The 15,892-nt window shown below is 37.9% G+C and overlaps 1 pseudogene; it reads left to right on the forward strand.

Moving 5' to 3' along the window:
• The first annotated feature begins 13,943 nt into the window (after positions 1-13,943).
• LOC129620599 (histone-lysine N-methyltransferase SETMAR-like) lies at positions 13,944-15,114 on the forward strand (annotated as a pseudogene).
• The last annotated feature ends 778 nt before the right edge of the window (positions 15,115-15,892 follow it).

A 15,892-nucleotide genomic window follows, 5' to 3' on the forward strand; every position in this document is an offset into this window, starting at 1 on the left:
AAAGAGAATGAGAAGGAATGGACAAAGAAGCAGAAAGAAAACCAGAAGAGTGTAGTATTATGAGAGCCAAATACAAAAGACAGTTTAAGAAAGAAGGAATAGTCAACAGTGTAAAATGTTTCAAAGTAGTTAAGATGAGGTTGAGAGTACTGTGAAATCTAATTCATTTTGGCTTTTATCCAGCTGCAACAGTACCTTGGCATAGTTGACCTCCACATATAGACCTGCACCATCCAATACAGTCTCTAGAAGCCACAAATATCTCTTTAAGTTTAAATTAATTAGAATTAAATAAAATTTAAAATTAACATACTCAGTAACGTTAGCTAGGATTTCCATTTGGGCAACAATCATGTGTTAATCACTTAGTCGTGTTCAACTCTTTTGTGATCCCATGGACTGTAGCCTGCCAGGTTCCTCTGTCCACAGGATTTCCCAGGCAAGCATACTGAAGTGGGTTACCATTTCCTTCTCCAGGGGATCTTCCTGACCTAGGGACTGAATCCAGGTCTCCTGCATTGCAAGCAGATCCTTTATCATCTAAGCCATCAGAGAAGCAACAGTCATAGTATTGGGCAAATATACAACATTTCTATCATCACAAAAAACTTTCTTGGATGGCCATGAGCTAAACAGTTTGGAGCTTTTGACTTCTAGCCATTCTGAATCCCTGGAAAAGGCAATGGCACTCTACTCCAGTACTTTTGCCTGGAAAATCCCATGGACGGAGAAGCCTGGTAGGCTGCAGTCCATGGGGTCGCTAGAGTTGGACACGACTGAGCGACTTCACTTTCACTTTTCACTTTCATGCATTGGAGAAGGAAATGGCAACCCACTCCAGTGTTCTTGCCTGGAGAATCCCAGGGACGGGGGAGCCTGGTGGGCTGCTGTCTATGGGGTCGCACAGAGTTGGACACTACTGAAGCGACTTAGCAGCATTCTGAATTCCGGGGTCAAGCTTGTTATTCCTTCCATTCACATTTCTCTCTCTAAAGCCTAATCTTTGGAGAGCAACCACTGTACTATCCACCTTAATTTTCAGAGATAAACATAATTATTCATTCTTTCTTTCTGTGTCAGATAGTTTTTATTTTTCCTTCAGTTGTACCCTCTACTCTTTTTCACCCTCCTCTGTACCCCAGGAGGCAGATCAACAGCTTCCTTCCTTCTAATTTCTGGTAGGTTTTGGCCAAATGGGAAGCACCCACAGAAGGTCAGGGGGCGGAGGGAGAATGACACCAGGATATTTATGCCCTGGCCCACTCCCTGAAGGATTGTTATGCATCAGGAATGTCCCTCCATTTAAGGTCTCAGCCTCAGTCAAGTGTGTCTCTTCATTTATCCCTCTATCTCTAGCATCCATCTAGCTCCAGATACTCTCACTCTCTACTTGAAGGCTTCAAGTACTACTGAACAAGTAGTACTGCTGTTACCATTCCTAAGGTACTACTCTCTCCCTTGTGATTTTCCTGCAACATGCCCACACCTTTTAAAGTACTCACTTTATTATACTCTCCTACCATTATTATGGGCTTCCCTTGTGGCTCAGCTGATAAAGAATCCACCTGCAATGCGGGAGACCTGGGTTTGATCCCTGGCTTGGGAAGATCCCCTGGAGAAGGGAAAGGCTATCCACTCCAGTATTCTGGCCTAGAGAATTCCATGGACTGTATAGTCCATGGGGTCACAAAGAGTCGGACACAACTTAGTGACTTTCACTTTCACATTTCAACATTATTATAATTTGAGTGTATAGTGGGACCCTGGCTCACAGACTTTCTTATATTCATTAATTCTCCAAGAAGATGGACCTATAGATAATGTGACCTACTCTCTCATTTTTGCTCAGGATTAAGTACTTTCTCAATACAAGAGTTCAGTGTTAAAATCAGGACAGTTAACAGAGATGGCTAATTATTCTACCTGCAAATATCTTTTAATATGATCTTTATCCACATACTCATATTTAAAAATTCCTGGATACAAATAGTTATCACTCCTTTATAGAACTACCTGTTTAATTTTTGCTCCTTTCTATCCTGATTTTAAATTGAGATCTATTGGTTACTGTCAGATTTTTTTCCATCTGCTTATATTCAATGCCTTTGTTTCTTGCTGTTTTGTGCTTTGATACCCCAGTGGTATCTTCTTTCCAATGTGAGTAGAAATCATACACGGTAACTATTTGGAGATACAAACCATGTAACATTTTAAGATGTTTTCTTAATTCTATAATATTAATGGAAGTAAAACTTAGATTACTTTCTTGCTAACCTCCTTCTTAGGATCAGTGGGTGACCATTAATCCAGGATGATCAGTGTCTAAAAGTTGCTTGATTACTTCTGGTATAGATAAAGAGAATACCAAACTTGCTCTAAGGGTCACCATAAGTATAAAGGGACTTCAGCCCACTCAACCTTTATCCTCCAGGGTGCTGGCTCCTGCTGTTGTTCAGTCACTAAGTCATATCTGACTCTTTGCAACGCTATGGACTGCAGCACACCAGACTTCTCTGTCCTGCACTACCTCCCTGAGTTTTCTCAAACTTATGTCAAATGAGATGCCATCCAACCATGTCATCCTCTGTCACCCCCTTCTTCTGCCCTCAATCTTTCCCAACAGCAGGATCTTTTCCAGTGAATAGACTCTTTGGATCAGGTAGCCAAAGTATTGGAGCTTCAGTTTCAGCATCATTTCTTCCAATGAATATTCAGGGTTGATTTCCTTTAGGATTGACTGGTTTGATCTCCTTGCTTTCCAAGGGTCTCTTGAGAATCTTCTCCAACACAACAGTTTGAAAGCATCAATTCTTTGGTGCTCAACCTTCCTTACGGTCCAACTCTCATATCCATACATGTCTACTAGAAAAACCATAGCTTTGACTATACAGGCCTTTGTCAGAACAGTGATGTCTCTGCTTTTTAATATGCTGTCTAGATTGGTTCCTAGTTAGAAGATAAATATCCCCCTAAATGGGTACCATGTTTTCTAGGGACTATTCTCATTTTTTATTATTCTATATTTGACCCCAGGGTCCAAGACCCCAGAACTATAAATAGGAACTGAAATGGGATGCATTACTGCTTTAGCCCTGAAGGTGAACATGGGGTTAAATAGGACTTAGGGAGGCCCTGGGAATGACAAGTTCCCCCTTTCCTGGAAAGATTGCACAACAACCTTCCTGACTCTTCCTGACACTACTGGGTATTGTCTACTCAAAAGATCAAGTAACACTATTTATGAAATTTCCCTTAGGAGGAAAATCTTGATTTTCCACTCTATGATACTTCCTTTTCATTTTATTTTATTTTTTCCCTTTCCCCAGATAGAGGCTTTGTTTCCTGTCTTTTCTCTTTGCTGAGAGCTAGAACTTCTACCTATCAGACCAGTTGATCAACCAAAATCTAAGATATGCTCCTCTGCTGGAAGAATGTAGAAATTCAAGGAGCTAGAAACCCTTCTGGGGTACACTTGCAGGGAAGGAAGAAAAAGTTTCTTCCCAGAAGCTTAGTAAGGCTTAACTCACAATTCAGGCTGCCCTCCCACTCCATGGTTCTTGATTGCATATTTAGAATCACCTGAAAAGATTTCCACTTCCAGACAAGTGAGTCAGACTACCTGGTGTTGATAAACCCAGGGTGGTTATTTTTTAATCACTCTACAAGTGATTCCAGTGCCCAGACAAGGTGAATAATCCCAGCCTTACATGTAAGAATATAAGTTCATATGCATACTATGACTGTCTCTATGCGTAAGCAGACGTCATTGTTCAACCTAAGAAACACATGGAAAGACTTTAATTCTCATTGTTTCTCACCATATTAAAAAAAACTCCCCAAACCAACACTGCTCAGCACAGCACCAGGGGACTGACACAGCACATTCCTGACAACCATATGCTGAGGTCCCTCTGAGTCATGCATAGGTTTTTTTCATCAATCCTATTTTCTTCCCACAAGCGGGCACAGGAGCAGCTGTCTACGTTGTAATAAACAGTGGATTTAGAAAACAAAAGGTGTGGATTCTAACCTCACTCTGCCCCTAAATAGCTGTGACACCTGAGGCAGGGCATTTAATATTTCTGAGACTTTATTAAATGGCATCATTTAACTATCTGGCCTATCTACTTCACAGACTAGTATGACGATTAAATGAAATGTTAAAATGATGCATTTTTGCAATGTTTACAAAGGAATACCATGTACTCATTGCAAAAATGAGATAACTCTATACAACAAACATGGGATGATGCTAATGATATATTGTTAGGTGAATAAACTAAGTTGCAGCACAGTATGCAGGGTATGATCTATCTAAAAAATATATAAGATGTTTGTTAGTGCATAAATAATCACTTCAGAAGGGAACATTCCAATTTGTTAACACCAGGATTGACTGGGGAGACTTTTATTTTTCATTTGTACATTTTGGTGACATTGGGGTAGTTTAATGATAAACATATATCATTTCCATAATTTTAAAATACATACTAAAGTGCCAATCAAGGAGAAAAAGACGTGGTCAGGGTATTACATCCTAAAGTTAGTAAAGAGTCAGAGAAAATGTAATTGCCTTAAGATCATTCTGATGCCTGCACCCAGACAAAGCAAGCACCAAAGTGAGGAACAGTCCAAATATGTTTAGTTCTCACTGTCTATTATCAACAACCTTAAGAATTCACAAAAATAAGAGTTGGCAGAGCTGAAAATAGTCAAGGGCTCTGGTTTCCAGAAAGAAGGAAAGAATAGCTTCTGGAAATTGCAAACCACAAAGCTTCAGACTGATCAGTAATAGTCTAGAATGGATTGTTAAACAGTTGGTTTGTGAACATTTTAAAAAGTCACGTGGTGATTATCAGCAGCCTATGTGAATTCACTAAGAACAAACCATGACAAAATAATTCATTTTCTTTTTGGTAGAGTAACTAGATTAGTAGCCCAGGGGAATATCACAGATTTCAGCAAAGCTTTTCACATGTATTTGGACATTGTATCCAACAGAGAGCCAGATGCATGAAAGAGAATAGGTCATTTCAGGATGTCATAAAGCATGGAAGCAGGACTAACATGGCAATTTCAGAGTCAGAAACTGACTGACCTGGCTAAGGCTTTGGTGAGTAAGAAAAAATAGGTGGAGGTGGGATCACAGAGGATATGAAACCAGGAAAGAAGTCTATATGCTTTGTATGATAGAGAAGGAATCAGTCCCCTTCTGCCTGCAAGCATCAGAAACCAACTCTTGCGAACTTCAAGCATAAGAAACCAACTCCTGCGAACTTCAAGAGAGGGATTCGTTAGAAAGATACCAGGAGTGCCTAGAATCAAAGCGATAGCTAGAAAACAGAGTTTGGAAACATTAGAAAGCAGTGTGGCCTCCAAGGGCTAAAAAGCAGGAAATAGAAGAGTGGTCTTAAAGCAGACTAAAAGTAGGCTTCCCTTGTGGCTCAGCTGGTAAAGAATCCGTCTGCAATGCGGTAGACCTGGGTTCGATCCCTGGGTTGGGAAGATCCCCTGAAGAAGGGAAAGGCTGCCTGCTCCACTATTCTGGCCTGAAGAATTCCATGGACTAAAGTCCATGGGGTCACAAAGAGTCGAATACGAATACGACTGAGGGACTTTCACTTTCTTAAAGTAAGCCAGAGCTATTTTCTGGTGTGAATGAATACATAACCTTGTTTGATCTCTTTGTCACATTGCTAACCATTCAAACAGAGCGATAGATTGGTCCGAAGCCCTAGTATGTAACTTGGGTCACATACCCTTCTCATAGCTGAAGAAGGTGAGTACTAGATTAACAGTTTTTCCAAACTATAGCCAATGGGAAGAGATAATTCCTCAAAGGGAGTTGAGGTGTGAAAGAGAAAGAAATGCTGAGCAGCCAAAAGACAACATATTGGCACCACTGGGGGATTTAAGCAAGGTAGCAATATGATGAAAACAGTGCTACAGAGAGATTTGGCAATTTGCAAACGGACCAGAGGGATGAAAACCTAAAGGTGGTGGAGTGGAGGGTGAATAGGTGAAGCACTGAGAATGTTTAAGGTAGTGAAATACTCTTGCATGATTCCATAATAATGAATACGTGTCATTATGCACTCATCCAAACCTATAAAATGTACACCAAAAAGAGTGAACCCTAAACTATGGACTTTCAGTGATTATGATGTGTCAATGTAGGTTCATTAACTGTAAAAAACATACCACTCTAGTAGGAGATGCTGATAATAGGGGAGGCTACGCATATGTTGGGCAGAGGGTTATATGGGAAATCTCTTACCTTCCTCTCAACTTTGCTTTGAACCTAAAACTACTCTTTAAAAAAAAAAAAAAAAATTGTCTTAAAACAACCTAATGACAGATGGTGAGTTCTCTGGGTGTAGAGTGTTGCAATGAGAAAAAGATAGCACTGATAATCAAGGTAAAAGCAGCAAGTGTTGATAACTGCTGAGATATTAAGGAAAAGGAGAGGAGAGAATCGAAGATGACTATAAACATTCCTCTCAGAGACTGAAGGAATGATGGTGATAGAAGCAAGAAATCTTAGAAAGAGCAGTATCTAGGTTGAAGGTGAAGACAATGCTCATGGTGTTACGTTTAGCTAATAGTAAAAACGTGCAGTGGGAGGTGAGAAGATTAAGTAGTACAAGAGAATCTTGTTGGAGATATAAATGTAGGAAGATTTGGCATAGAGAAGACTATTGAAGCAGATAAGGCTGTCTTAGAGAATGAAGTGGTGAGCAGGAAGGGTGAAAACTCTCCTTCAAATTACAAGAAAAAAAGAGAACTTCCCAAAAGGAATCAGTAGAAGAGGTTTGGGGAATTTAAAATGAGGACTTCTATATTGTGAACTTTTTTTTTTTTTACCATAAGCAGTATTATAGTTTACCATTTTTATTCCTGATCCATTTTCTCCCCTCTACCCCAGACATCCACTCTCATCATATGTCCTTAAATATGTATATATTCCTGTAAAATGTGTGGGGGTTTGTAGAATTGTGTGTCTGAATGTAAATAAATGGTGTTGTGCTGTAGAACTCATGTTATTTTTTCTCTCACCGCATCATGTTGCTGTAAGCACAAAAATTGACATGTAATGAAGTGTAAAATATGCACCGAATATTAAAAACTCATGCAAAAGCAATGTAAAATATCTCCTTGGTTATATGTTGAAATGAAAGTATTTTGGATAAACTGTTTTAAACAAAATATATTGTCAAAATTAATTTTACCTGTTCATTTTTACTTTTCATAATATGGCTATTAGAAAAATTAAAATTTCATAAGTGGCTCACATTTGTGGCTCATATTACTACTGGGCATACTGTTATAAAGATAAATTCTTAGTTGGTTTCAAACATTGGAAATAGTGTCTTTCACTCTGTGCTCCATCTTAAGCTTGTTTATAGTGTCCTTTAAGAAATCCATCCATTTTTCACCAGACTACCACATTCTACAACTCTGGGAGAAGCATTCACATCAAGATCTAGGTAAATGGTCCCCCTGGGGCTGCGCAGTGAATAATATATACAGCCATACATAGCCCTGATTTTTTTTTTTTTTTTTTTGCCTTGTGGATTGCACTTTGTGTATCTTGTTTAAAAAGTCCTTCCCCACAACCAGATCACGATGATATTTTCCTGGTATTATTTTTACAGTTAAAAAAGAAAAACAGGATGATGTTTTGCCATAAAGAAACCATCGAGAGAGTGGATTTTGGGGCATCATAAAGATGTCAATGTAGATTTTTTGGCATCACGAAGATGACTGTAGCAGAAATCATTTATATTAGATTTTATAACTTGACAGCGATGTTATCTTTCTAATTCTGTTTTGGATAGGCAAATGTTAAAATTTGAATTTCAAAGAGCATGTTAACAGATGATGAGGAAGGAAGGCCACAAGCATGCTGAATGACAGGCTGATTCCAGTTTTTAGTCTAAATATCTAATGAAGTTAATTCTCACGATAGGTAGATAACTTTGATATAGATCATAAAAAAAAAAAAAAAAAACTGGCAGTAACTGCAAAGATCCTAAGATAATGTTTGGATTTATACTTATGTCACTCTGAAACATCATTTTGGCACATCACTTGCTTCCTCTGGCAAGTCACAGGTCTCCATTCCCTATCAGATCAAATCCAATTGCTGAAGTCTGTCAGTGGAGACACCTGTAAACTTACCTCATTTGGTTTCCCATTTCTCTTATCTCCCCAGCAGATTGTATATTCCACATAGATAGGTACCATGTCTTATACCTCCTCACCAATATCCTGGGAGATGTCATGATTAAAAACTGCAGCACCAGATATTTAGGACACTCTATTTCTTTTCTTTTTTTTATTTTTATTATTTACTTTTTTTTAATTTAAATTTATTTATTTTAATTGGAGGCTAATTACTTTACAATATTGTATTGGTTTTGCCATACATCAATATGAATCCACCACGGGTGTACACATGTTCCCCATCCTGAACCCCCTTCCCACATCCCATCCCATACCATCCCTCTGGGTCATCCCGTGCACCAGCCCCGAGCATCCTGTATCATGCATCGAACCTGGACTGGCAATTCATTTCACATATGATATTATACATGTTTCAATGCCATTCTCCCAAATCGTCCCACCCTCTCCCTCTCCCACAGAGTCCAAAAGACTGTTCTATACATCTGTGTCTCTTTTGCTGCCTCACATACAGGGTTATTGTTACCATCTTTCTAAATTCCATATATATACGTTCGTATACTGTACTGGTATTTTTCTTTCTGGCTTACTTCACTCTGTATAATAGGCTCCAGTTTCATCCACCTCATTAGAACTGATTCAAATGTATTCTTTTTAATGGCTGAGTAATACTCCATTGTGTATATGTACCACAGCTTTCTTATCCATTCATCTGCTGATGGACATCTAGGTTGCTTCCATGTCCTGGCTATTATAAATAGTACTATGATGAACATCAGGGTACATGTGTCTCTTTCCCTTCTGGTTTCCTTGGTGTGTATGCCCAGCAGTGGGATTGCTGGGTCATAAGGCAGTTCTATTTCCAGTTCTTTAAGGAATCTCCACACTGTTCTCCATAGTGGCTGTACTAGTTTGCATTCCCACCAGCAGTGTAAGAGGGTTCCCTTTTCTCCACATCCTCTCCAGCATTTATTGCTTGTAGACTTTTGGATCGCAGCCATTCTGACTGGCGTGAAATGGTACCCCATTGTAGTTTTGATTTGCATTTCTCTGATAATGAGTGATGTTGAGCATCTTTTCATGTGTTTGTTAGCCATCTGTATGTCTTCTTTGGAGAAATGTCTATTTAGTTCTTTGGCCCATTTTTTGATTGGGTCGTTTATTTTTCTGGAATTGAGCTGCAGGAGTTGCTTGTATATTCTTGAGATTAGTTGTTTGTCAGTTGCTTCATTTGCTATTATCTTCTCCCATTTTGAAAGCTGTCTTTTCACCTTGCTTAGCTGAAGAATTGATGCTTTTGAACTGTGGTGTTGGAGAAGACTCTTGAGAGTCCCTTGGACTGCAAGGAGATCCAACCAGTCCATTCTGAAGGAGATCAGCCCTGGGATTTCTTTGGAGGGAATGATGCTAAAGCTGAAACTCCAGTACTTTGGCCACCTCATGCGAAGAGTTGACTCATTGGAAAAGACTCTGATGCTGGGAGGGATTGGGGGCAGGAGGAGAAGGGGACGACAGAGGATGAGATGGCTGGATGGCATCACTGACTTGATGGATGTGAGTCTGAGTGAACTCCCGGAGTTGGTGATGGACAGGGAAGCCTGGCGTGCTGCGATTCATGGGGTCGCAAAGAGTCGGACACGATGGAGCAACTGATCAGATCTGATAGTTTCCTTTGTTGTGCAGAAGCTTTTAGGTTTAATTAGGTCCCATTTATTTATTTTTGCTTTTATTTCCAATATATGGGAGGTGGGTCATAGAGTATCCTGCTGTGATGTATGTCAGAGAGTGTTTTGCCTATGTTCTCCTCTAAGAGTTTTATAGTTTCTGGTCTTACGTTTAGATCTTTAATCCATTTTGAGTTTATTTTTGTGTATGGTGTTAGAAAGTGTTCTAGTTTCATTATTTTACAAGTGGTTGACCAGTTTTCCCAGCACTACTTGTTAAAGAGATTGTCTTTAATCCATTGTATATTCTTGCCTCCTTTGTAGGACACTCTATTTCTTAAGTCAACTAAAATTTACTCAATTATTTGAGTGCTCTATGCTCTATGCTTTGCATGAAATGACTAAATTTCACTTAGGCAACCATTTTCACCTTGAACTAACTCACCTGACCTCATACAAAGAAAAATACTAATGGCAAAAGCAAGTAGAAAATAACATGTTCAAAATGAGATATCAAATGATAAGGTATTTAAAAGTTGAGGTCAACCTCAGAACTGCTAATATGCCCGTTACAACCACAGAAATATAGGTTTACAGTAGTAAGTATTGTAGTCTTCTTCAAACCCTTTAATTCAAGAAAGAAGTTGAAAGTTTACAAAAAGTCAAACGTAATGAGGATAGGCTCACCTCGGACCAAGTTTAGGACGTTTAGAGATTGACGTCATTTATTCTTGATTAATACTGGGAATTCTATCTCACTTTAGGTATTAACACTTACTAGAATTTATAACAGTTAAGTCCAAATTAAAAGCTGACCCTTCTTTTTTTCTCAGCCTCTAGCTATACGCTTAATTATGACTGTGTAAATGTATAATTTTCATTTTTAAGAGTTTGTGATACTCGTAGTACAAGTCTGGGCATTATGTTAAGAAAAAAAATGTTTTTGATCCATCTGATGACAGCTATAACTTCAGTGTTTACTGGAAAAATTTGCAGAAGCAAGAATTTGTCTTTCAACATTATATTTGGCATTGAATAGAAATGCATTTCCCAAGGCAAAATGGAAAGTTACACACTTTTTAAAGTTTAGCTGTGATTTTTCCCAAATTCAGTGCTTATATAGGTCCACTCTTCCTTCTGAATTCATTCTCCTTGCAAAGCACGTTCTTCCATAGTTCTTTCACCCAGTGTCTATGGATATGGGACTTACCTACTGATCCAGTGACTAGGACTCCATGCTGCCATTGCAAGAGGTGTGCATTTGATCCCTGGGGTTCAGAAAACTAAGGTCCCATATGCTGTGTGGTACAGCCAAAATTTTTTCAAGAAAGGATCTATGAATGACAAACTCTCTTAGTATTCGTACATATGAAAAAGTCTTTTGTGTTTATTCTTCAGTGATAGGCCTGGTATAGATTTTAAATTTGACAATTATAAAAAATGAAATTATACAGTCACACAATCATATTGAAATCTCAGCACATTGAAAATATTATTCTACTGTTTTCTAGCATTTATTTGCTGATGAGCAATCTGAATGTTTTTCCTCCCTAGTCAATCTCCTTTTAGTTTTAGGTTACACACATTTTTATGTTTGCTTCTTGATTGGGCCATCCAAATTTAGGGTAACTCTCACTGGGAACAGTACCCTGGGTCTCCATCACTTGCGTGTCATCTTGTTTTCATCCATGGCGAGCTGGATAACGTTCGCAAGGCTTTCCTGGTCCCCATTCTTGGACAGTGTAGTAGTTTCACAGCTCCCTGCAGGTTGCAGGACCAACAGCTTCAGCTTCCATGCCTAGATGTGCCCAGCCCAAAGGGATAGGTCAGTTTGGTCGCTCCCATGGGCAGCAAAGTGTCAACTCCTTCTCCCTGCTATGTCTATAGATTTCTGGAGAATTTTTTTCCCCAATTTTGAACCTGGGTATATATTTCTTAAGCTATTATTTAGCCTAACATTCTGTGCGCTGAATAGGGTAAAATGTTTCTATTTCAGTTCATTATCTTGGCTGAATTCCTCCACACTACTTATTTTAGTTTGGTTCAGATGATTTTGAGAAACCAGAGAGTAGATCCAGAAGCAGATATTAACTGGTGCTTTCTGTCTGTTTGCCTTTCCATGCTGGAAGTTCTTAGTTAACTATCAAAACCATGGGAACAAAATTGAAAAATAGTTTTTTTTTATTTTATTCAGAGTAGGAAACTTAAGGACCACAATGAAATCTAAAGTGACAACTATATGACAGTAGAAGCACATGAAAGCACTGGCGGTTATACATGAGTTCAAGTGGAAAATTGATCTGGGGACACAAAAATTTCAGAGCTTTTATACATGAGTTATACATGAGTTCAAGTGGGAAACTGATCTGGGGACACAAAAATTTCTGAGCTCCATAAATTCATTTAAATAATTCCTGTTAGTTAAAACCAAATCAGAAGGGAATAAAAGCCAATCCTCACATCAAAATTAATGCAATGAATAATCATCTTTTCTGAAGCACTGATGATAGGCTAGTCCAAACAGAAGACTGTCAATCTCATATTGTGGTCTACATTTAATAAAGTCTTTGTTTTCAAGTGCACAAATACTAGAATTCAGTCTAAGATTTACACATTGCTGACTCAAATATCATCAACTTGTAGCTTTGAAGTTTTGTCTGCTGGTCCATAGGGCATGTGGACATGGGGGTCTACACAAAAGTTCACCAAAATTTTCTCAACAGTATTTGGGATATAAATCAAAGAAATACAAACTAAGAACTCTTGGAGATACTATTTTATATCTATAAAATTAACTTAAACACAAAATCAATACTTAAGACTAGAGTAAATTCCATATTCAAATCTTACTGATAAAACCCTACAATACTTTTGGAAAGTAATATAGCAACATAGGAAGCAAAACCCATAATGTTTATTTCTTGAAACATTAAGACCACTTCTGGGAGTTTATACTACGGAAAATAATTTAACCAAAGATTAAAATTATAAGCATGAAGCTGTTTATATGGAATAGTGAAAAACCAGAAACAAATGGTAAGTTATGCTCTTCTAAGTTTCAAGTCATGTTAAATAATGGAAATTTATTGAAAGATAATAGCATGGCTTATAGCAACATTACAGTTCCAGAACTGCAAAGTCTTAAAGTATAAGACATTAAGTTGTATTGTCATCAGGAAGCAATATTAACATCTCAATCCCAACTTTGGTACTCTGCTTTTAAGGAGATTTAGATACTCTTTAACTTCGCTTCTACTATTTCTACTACTACCAAACTATTTCTCTTATGTCTCAAGCTCAAATGCCCTCAAAAAGAGTATCTGTTCAGGATGGGGAACACATGTATACCTGTGGCGGATTAATTTTGATATTTGGCAAATCTAATACAGTTATGTAAAGTTTAAAAATAAAATAAAATTAAAAAAAAAAAAAGAGTATCTGATAGATTTGGACATTCACTATGTAATACTGAAGTGAGGGGGTCTTTGTTCAGCAGAGCTCTTATACAAGACCATATCAGAGATGTCTGACCAGAATCCAATGTCCATAGCCCTAGTCCAATTAATAGTAGCAAGGACAGCAAGTCTGTACCAGATGCTTTTTCTCTTTAGTCTTGAAGTTACAGTATTTTTGCAATCTGAAAGACAAAACTAAAAGTTTCTTAATAAGTAGTATTTAGTTATGCACTTAACACAAGTTGCCCTTAAGTGTTCATTTTTTAAATAAAAACAAGACCATACTTGATTTATCATGATTCATATTTGCAGAGAGACTTATGAAATAAGAAAAGGTCATAGGCCAGCAGGGAGAGATTTCATTATGTAACAATTATTGCGATTTTATGGTAAGAAAATATAGTATATTTATTTCTCATTTCATAGGTCTTAATCTGTTCCTAATAATAGACTTTTGCGAAAGTAATTGTGGTTTTGCATTGTTGAACTTTGCTATTTGATGTTTAAATACATTCTTAAATAAATGTGGTTATGTTATACACTGGGCTTCATTTTAATACACATTTCTCACTTTATTATTTTTTTTTTGCTAATGACTTATTACTTGCTGTTTATTTATGTATTTTAGACTATAGAAATTATGTGAAACAAAAAGCAAATTTGAGCATTTTTTTTAATTCGAGTTCAAAATGGATAGTAAGACAGCAGAGACAACTCACAACATCAACAAAGCATTTGGCCCTGCCAATGAATGTACAGTGCAGTGGTGGTTCAAGAAGTTTCGAAAAGGAGAGATGAGCCTTGAGGAGCATAGTGGCCAGCCATCAGAAGTTGACAACGACCAACTGAGAGCCATCAGTGAAGCTGATCCTCTTACGACTACACGAGAAGTTGCGGAAGAACTCAGTGGTGACCATTCCACAGTGGTTCAGCATTTGAAGCAACTTGGAAAGGTGAAATAGCTCGATCAGTGGGTCCCTCATGAGCTGACGGCAAATCAAAAAAATTATCATTTTGAACTATTGTCTTCTCTTCTACGCAACAACAATGAGCCATTTCTCAATCGGATTGTGATGTGCGATAAAAAGTGGATTTTGTATGACAACCAGTGACAACTGGCTCGGCAGTTGGACCAAAAAGAAGGCTCCAAAGCACTTCCCAAAGTCAAACTTGCACCAAAAAAAGGTCATGGTCACTGTTTGGTGGTCTGCTGCCCGTCTGATCCACTATAGCCTTCTGAATCCTGGCAAAACCATTGCATCTAGGGGTGGGATGGGGAGGGAGATGGGAGGGAGTTTCACAAGGGAGGGGATATATGTATACCTATGGCTGATTCATGTGGAGGTTTGACAGAAAACAGCAAAATTCTGTAAAGCAATTATCCTTCAATAATAAATAAATAAATAAATAAATAAAAATACATCTGAGAAGTATGCAGAGCAAATCAATGAGATGCACCAAAAACTGCAATGCCTGCAGCCAGCACTGGTCAACAGAAAGGACCCAATTCTTCTCCACAACAATGCCCCACTACAAGTCACACAACCAACACTTCAAAAGTTGAACAAATTGGGCTACAAAGTTTTGTTTCATCCACCATTTCACCTGATCTCTGGCCAGTCAACTACCACTTCTTCAAGCATCTCAACAACTTTTTACAAGGAAAATGCTTCCACAACCAGCAGGAAGCAGAAAATGCTTTCCAAGAGTTCGACAAATCCTGAAGCACAGATTTTTACAGTACAGGAATAAACCAACTTATCTCTCATTGGCAACAATGTGTTGATCATAATGGTTCCTATTTTGATTAATAAAGATGTGTTTGAGCCTAGTTATAATGATTTAAAATTCATGGTCCAAAAACACAATTACTTTTTTATCAACCTAGCATAAATTCTCAAACTACAGCTACAGGAAAAGACAAACACTTGTCAGATAGGAAGAAAGGCTGCCAAGAGAGAATTACCCGAACAGTATCAGAGCAAAACATGTCTAGAAAAGAGTTCCCATGTTATGCATGGGCAAGATGAAAGAAAACACATAGCTCTGCAAATATACTCATTAAAAATAAAAACCCCTCAAAACAAACAAACAAAAAACCCCAGTAACAAGGAAAGGAACATGGAAAACCAAATGCAATCTGGAAACTGTAACTCAAAGTATAGGGAAAATGTAAGAATTCTTTTTGCTGGCATGTTTATTATAAAATTAACACCTATCATAAAATGATAAAATAACAAAATGAGTTTTGTAAAAGAGAGATCATAGAATTTAGGAAACAATTTAAGACAGTTTTAGTCAGGATCCAATCAGGAGCCAAAAACCATACTAGCTATTTTAACCATGATAATTAAAGAACTGTTGACAAAGTACTGAAGAACTGAAAAGGGAAAAAGAGAACACTAGGATTATAGATAGGTAAAGATAGGTGTAGACATAGGTATAGACATATTACAAGAAGGAACTTCCACGCTTGTGGCTGAGGAACAAAGGGAACAGGTTAGAGTAATTAAAACTTAGAAGCTTTAAGGAGGAAACCCAAGAAACTGAGCACCAGACTTGTGAGAAGGGAGCATTGCTTAGGTGGTT

Source organism: Bubalus kerabau, chromosome 10, assembly GCF_029407905.1.
Source record: "Bubalus kerabau isolate K-KA32 ecotype Philippines breed swamp buffalo chromosome 10, PCC_UOA_SB_1v2, whole genome shotgun sequence".
Taxonomy (NCBI): Eukaryota; Metazoa; Chordata; class Mammalia; order Artiodactyla; family Bovidae; genus Bubalus; species Bubalus kerabau.